We start from the raw sequence: 6,000 nt of genomic DNA, 5'->3' as shown, positions 1-6,000 counted from the left end.
ATGCCATTTGTAAACCATATTTATGTATAAATGGTGTTGTGCTTTTGAAAGTATATATTAAAAAAATGATGTATATAGAATGTAATTCCAATTGAAAATAGATCCCGCCGAAAAAAATAGAATACAAACGGGATTCGAATTGAGTTGGCACGGTAAACGTGCACTCTGCAAAATTTGAACAAAGCGGGGAAAGTCGCAGTAACCGCCCGAAAACAAAATCTGTGAGATGGAAATCACTACTGCCTATCCCTGCCACGCAAAGCCTATCTGCTGGATTTCTATAGGTTTCGATAGGGGTAGGTTTGTAATTTCACCCAAACGTGACGTAACCGCCTCTCACCCGGATACACGGTGGGCGCCAAAACACTGTGTGTCCTCGGCCGAAATCGTCTCCATCCCCGATTCATATTCATACACGGTGGGCGCCAAAAACAAACTCTCGTCGGCAAATATTCGGTGTATGCGAGATTACAGTCCTATCCCCAACCGACTAATGTTGCTGTGATGTAGTAGAAATTTGAAACGGGGGCTAAGTTTGTAAATTTCCTTGCATTTGAGACAAGCACGCCCTGAATACATGGTTCCCCCCTTCCTCTCTACCTCCCTTTTCCCCATTCGTACTCCGTGGGCGCCAAAACACCCTCTCCACCCCACCCTCCTCCGTCCGCCGCCGTCCGCCACCCCATCCACCGCCGTCCTCCTCCACCATGCCGGAGCTGATACCCCAACGCCGCCGTCCATTACAAGAGATCGACCTCTCTCATCCACGGCTTCGGACCGGGATCCTTGCATCCCGTCCTCTCGCTTCATCCCCGCCATCGTCCACCTTGCCGGCGCCGCTCCTACGACCGTCTCGTCCACCGTGCCCCGCCCCCACCGTCTACCCTCCTAGATCTGCTTCCATGCCGCCGGCAGCCATCGCTACCGCAGCACCGTCAAATTCTCAGCAGATGCGTACACGGCGCCGCACTAGAGGCAGTACTCTTTTGTATCTGCTCAACTTATTTATCGCAGCAAGAAAATAGATCGCCACTGCTTTACTCTGATTTCTTGTCTTGGTTGCGAAGTTGCCTTTTTCCGGTTTGCACCTTCAGATCCGCCATGGCACGCTCAACACTATACTCCCAATGCTTATGGTTTTCCCCTTTTATATTCCACACTAGTTAAATCACAGTAGACTAAATTTCAAAATTAGGTCAATCGATTTTTCAGAGCTCGCCGGAGTTCACCGGTGCGATTGAAGGGGCTCGGGTGGTTGTGGGGCCTCGTTGAACGAAGAAAACTCGACGCAGGTGGGGGTTGGGGCGGGTGGGGTGGGGGTGGGGGTGGCGGAGGAACACAGGCGGTGGGGGCCGGTGGTCCGGCCGGCGGCCCGTGCGGTGTTCTGTATGGGAAGAATCAGAGACGAGGAAGAAGAAGGGTTAGGAGACGTAGGATCTTCATCCAACCGCCTGAAATGGTCGAGAGACAGCTGGGAGTTGCATTCTTAATGCGCTCTGGTTCATCATGTGTGGGCACTGCGCAACCAACATTTTATTATCCAAAATCTGCTTGCTCTTCTTTACCATGTTCCTCTTCCGTTCTTCTTTAATATGTACTCTCTCCGTTCCTAAATACAAGTCTTTGTATAGATTCCACCATGGACTACATATGGAGCAAAATGAGTGAATCTACACTCTAAAATGTATCTGGATACATCTGTATGTGATCCATAGTGGAAATCTCTACCAAGACTTATATTTTGGAATGGAGGGAGTATGATAGTAGTACAGTATGTTCCTTGTACTGAAGATGAGCAGGGACATTTGCAGTTTAGAGGTCTATACGGTCGGTTGTGATGGACACTTTGAGCCTCTTTGATTCGTAGGATCTTGTAAACATAGGAATAGGATTTGTAGTGGCCTGCCCACTTGAATCCTATAAGAATAGCAAGGAAATGCGGGGAGCTGTGTCGCCATTGAGAGTTACACTGATATTAACAGTACCGCACCTTCACTTGAAGAGAGCTGGTATCCGAAGCCTTTCTAGCCGTACCGGCAATACTAGCACATATATTCCAGCAAGTTCCACTTTGCTGATTTTACTCTGATGCTTAAGGTTTTCCCGTTATATCTACACTATGATCTGTGTAGCTGCTTTGTGTCGCACTAGTAGTCCACTCTTGAAGCTAAACACTGCAATGACTTACAAAATTGGCACCAAGGCATTGAGTGCCATTCTGGATGCAATGAAACTCATATGCTCCCCACCTGTTGATTCTTGTTCAGAATATGATCCTAATGACTATTCTAACCTCGAGGAGTCAAAGGCAGATGGCCTGTCCTGTTCACCCATCAAGGTGCCTGTTCTAATTTGGCAATGTTTTATTGATTGTGGGTATCTTGCATATATTGTCTTGCATTTCTTCTACTTTGTTGCACCGCCATCTGCTTAGTTTACTGATCATATATGTTGAGATGCCATGCCCATCCATTATCAATACATATTCCATCTGTCATCATACCATGTTTTTTCACTCAAATGTTGTTCTTGTGCACCAGACATCAAAAAGGAAGAGGGTGATTGCCGAACCTGAAGGAGCACCAGCAAAGTCCTTGAAAAACGTGTTGGTGCTGGAGAAATCAGACAGCACCCCACTTATATTGGCTGTACAACCAATGACACCAAACGTAGGACCGACTCCAGCAGACTGTACCCATACTTCACTGGCCACACCACTAGCCCCACCACACCGGACCTGCACTCTAGCAAAAGGTATACCGATTTCATTTGCCATAGCACCAGCTGTACCACAGAAAAATCCCACTCCAGCAAAAAGTACAGCAAGTCCACCGGCCGAAGACCTATCCCAACTGCAGAGACGGCCAATTCCTGCAGATTGGAACCCCATTCCATTTATTCCCAGTTTAAAAGACAATGCTTTCAATGTTGTTAGGGACTACGTGCATATATTCCCATCATGGGAAGATTATTGTGAAGACAAACACCATTTTCACATCTTCCTGTCCAACTTACGTGTAAGTGCTATTATTCATGGTTATTATTTTCCTGTTTTCTGCTGATTGAACACATCAATGATTTACATTACATTGTTGTAACTAGGCGAGGGTCAATCTGGATAGTCATGACGAGCAAAGCTTGCTTGTGCTTTGCAAGGAAGCATTGTAGCAGTATCGGTGTTACCTGAGGAAATCACACTTTGATGGCAAGTCTATAAACGAATTTCCGGTGAAGTCTCCTGTGCTAAATTTAGAAGACATTGAATGGAAAAACCTTGTTATGCACTGGTCTCGTTCCCAGGATGAGGTACTGTCTATGAAATCACATGACAATTTGAACTTCTACTTTTCCGCATGTGCCTTACGGATCTTTTTTGCAGGAAATCTGCTCGAAGAAGAATTCCGGTTTGACAAGAACGATAGGATATCGCAAATATGATGCCCGCTGCTTTGCTCTTGTTAGTACCTATTGTCCTGTATCACTGTACTTGCATACATACCTGGTTCATTATGTGACAGCAGTATGCATGATAGCTTGCTTATCAATTGTTCGCTCCAAATTATCTGATCTGTATGAATGGTTACATTAGTGTAGAATATATCCAATGCCAATGTTTTTTTAGCTCTGCATTGTTCTTGTAAGTACATGCTATCCTTTATCAGTGTACTTATAATGACAGGTAGTTGTTCATGTACCATCACTCTGCAGCTTATTTTCCTTTGCCCTCCATTTTCTACACATCAGATCTATATTTACTCTTACCATAAGGTTGGTACTGAAGAAGTTTAGCTGTGCATTGCTCTTGGCTGTACCTTTTGCCTGTATTGTTGCACTTACATTTATAGCTACTTGGTTATGTAGCATCACTCTTCATCTTATCTTAAATATTCTCCATTTTTTCGTATATTATCACATCTATATTTACTCTTAACAAAACGTAGAATAAAGGCAATGCTTTTGAAGAAGATTCTATGGTAAACTTCTTGAATTGCCCCCCCATCAGCATGGACAAGGCCTTTATAGAGCCTGTCTTCACCAATAATGTAAGTTTGTCCATATCAAGCCTTCAAACTTTGTTGTATATATTTGGTTAGGCATGACTGCAACAGCTGTTTATTTTTGGTGTTTGCATCAAATTGCTTGTTTAAAGTTTATTATGTAGTTCATAAACAAAAGTTTGTCCTTTCTCAATTTAAGTTTTCAGTTGTACAACCAAGTTCCTTCTTCATACCATGTAAATTAAACTATACAGAGCAAGTGATCTTCTTTTGCACTGCATGTATGCTTCTATTCTTCATCCGTAATCCAGTGGTGTGGTGAACCTACCCACTACAGCACAATGTCATATTCTGCAATGTCTTAACTATGAACAATGTCATATCATTCTACTATTATCTAAACCGTCTCTTTATTTGCCAATCTGAAATGGTATAAATTGACAGCACACTAACCATTGATACTTATGAGTTCTTGATATGTAATCCAGTGGTGTCGTGAAGCTGCCAACTCCTTCACAATGTCATTTCCTGCCATGTCTTGACCTGAACAATACCATATTGTGTTAATGCAATTTTAAACTGTGCCACTTTATTCGTCAGTAAGAAATGTGATGAATTGTCAGCACTGATACTTTTATGTGCAAAACCTGTCATCTGTCTGCTTGTCTATCTTTCAGAGTGAGGAAGATATAAGTGTTGAACAAGCGCAGTCTCATCATCTTGCTCAGCTGCTTGCGCTGCAGCTCCCCAGCAGGGCTAACCTTTCTTGAACTCTATTGAACTGCTGTCGGTTTTGTATATTATTTTGTCGGCATGTTTATTTGCACTGGTGGCGATCTTTCATGCCCAGTGTATGTAATCTGCTGTCTGCTTGTGCTTTATTATCATAGTGGCGGACTTTGATGCCCAGTGGATGTAATATGCCGTAATTTCTTTATTGTATAGTCTAGGTTTTTTCTTATTCATGATGCTGCAGTTATTTCACTGTATATATATCTTGTCTTCGCAGTAAACCGGCCAAACCATAAAATTATGGTACATAATCGGGCCGTCATGCAATCACGATGTAGGTTGGGCCTGAAACGTGCCGAACAGCTCACGGGCCGGCAGCAGCCCGAAATGAACCCCGGCCCATGATTGTGTGAATCAAATCACGGGCTTTTAACAGGCCAAAATTGTCTCAGTCCTTGTTTGGCCCAATCAGATATCGGCTGCGAGCAGGCCGGATGCAAACCGGGCCGTAGTTAGGCCCAACTATATGACGGGCTTTTAACAGGCCGAAATTAATATAGGGCCAAAATGTTAAACGGGCCTTTAACAGGCCAAAACTAATATCAGGCCGAATTACTAAGTGGGCCTTTAGCAAGTGGGCCCAAAAGCATAGTGTCCAGTTGACGGGCCGAATCTGATATGGGCCATAATTGAGCCCAAAGCCTCTTAAAGGACCGGACCTGATCTGGGCCGTAATTTGGCCCAGAACGTGGTAGGCTTTTAACGGGCCGGATCTCATATGGCCCACTATTAGGCCCGGAGCGTGGCAGACCATTAATGGACGGGATCAAATATGGGCCGGCATTTGGCCCAAAACATTGCAGCCAGTTAATGGGCCAGCCTACTAGGGTCCTCAAAATCATGTCGGCCTACAGCTGGGCCGGCCCATTAATGTCGGCGAAATCTCGGGGGCCTTTAGCTGGGCCGGCCCATTATGATCCACAAGAATCTTGTGGGCCTTTACCTGGGCCGGCCCATTATGGCCCGCAAAATCTTGTGGGCCTTTAGCTGGGCCAGCCCATTATGGTCCGCAAAATCTCGTGGGCCTTTAGCTGGGCCGGCCCATTATGGTCCGCAAAATCTTGTGGGCCTTCAGTTGGGCCGGCCCATTTAAACTTGATGGGCCGGTCCACGTGTCAACATATCATAGGCGCGTCTCGCCCATTGGATGAGTGACACCTGTGCCAACGCGGACCTGACACGTGTCTCCTCCAGCCAATGATGATTTTAC

Source organism: Triticum aestivum, chromosome 6D (assembly GCF_018294505.1).
Source record: "Triticum aestivum cultivar Chinese Spring chromosome 6D, IWGSC CS RefSeq v2.1, whole genome shotgun sequence".
Classification (NCBI taxonomy): domain Eukaryota; kingdom Viridiplantae; phylum Streptophyta; class Magnoliopsida; order Poales; family Poaceae; genus Triticum; species Triticum aestivum.
This window is presented reverse-complemented; position numbering follows the sequence as displayed.